Genomic DNA, 1,131 nt, shown 5'->3' with positions numbered 1-1,131 from the left:
GAACGTGAGGGTTTGCAAGGTCCCCCACGACACCGTGATTATAACTTGAATGCCTCCCTTGAGTCGGAGGACATTATTGTTATTTTCTTTTTCTCCCTTGTGGAGCTGGAGTTACCTCCCTTGTGGAGGCTGGTACGGCACTCAATTGATATTATTCTTATAAGTTCCTCTTGACTTATTAAGGTGTATGCAATATGACATAGCATAGCATACTATAACATGGAATGTACTTAAACACATATACTTCGTGTGCACTGCTTAAGTGTATGCAGTATGATCTAGCATAGTATACATAACATTAAATTAACTTAAGCACATATAATTCATGTGTGCTGCTTATGTGTATGCGATGCTATCTCATGCTGCAGCTTGTATTCCTTTCATTTTCTGAAGGATAATTTACTATAAGGATCAATTTATTAGATCCTCAAAATTTTATTTTCCTTAATTGCCCTTAACATACTTATGTCTAGATTGAAAATCATTTACCCAATCTAGTAACTTATTCTCCATAATTTTCCTCATTGGACTTATTATGATATTAAGGCCCAATTCGGCCTAGAAACTTATTAACGGCATTCTAACTCTTAGGCCGCTGAAATTTAAACTCAAACAGAGTCTCTTAAATCAATGCGGATGTTGGACCCACATCAAATCCTCAAAATCCTAAGGATCTATCGTGTTGGGCTCGTAGGTGCCCATCGGGATGATTTGCTCGATAACCCACTAAGTTCTTTAAAGAAAGCATTTTTTCTTGAAAACTTCCTTTATGAATACTTTCATTAAAATGAGGATTAATGTCATTGTATTTTACTGAAATTCTATCTCGGGTTCTTTTATAACTTTTTGTTGAAACCGACACTGTTTTAGTTTTGTCTCGTTAAAAACTGTGCAGTTTCTGAAATCTGCATTTTACTATATCTTCGAGTCGGATTTAAAAATTTTGTTCTTCATGAAAATTTCTCATCTCGTCGAGATCTAAAATTGTCATTTTTGGTGAAAGTTGAAATTCGGCCTCTAAAGGCCCCGTTTGGCTGAAAACCGTAGCTGCTGTTTTTCTTGAAACTGTTTTAGTCAAAAACTGTACCGTTTCGGGAATCTGTGTTTTAGTACCTCTTAGGGTCGGATTTT

The sequence above is a fragment of the Morus notabilis genome, unplaced genomic scaffold (assembly GCF_000414095.1).
Source record: "Morus notabilis unplaced genomic scaffold, ASM41409v2 Scaffold744, whole genome shotgun sequence".
Taxonomy (NCBI): domain Eukaryota; kingdom Viridiplantae; phylum Streptophyta; class Magnoliopsida; order Rosales; family Moraceae; genus Morus; species Morus notabilis.
Note: the sequence above shows the minus strand (reverse complement) of the source record.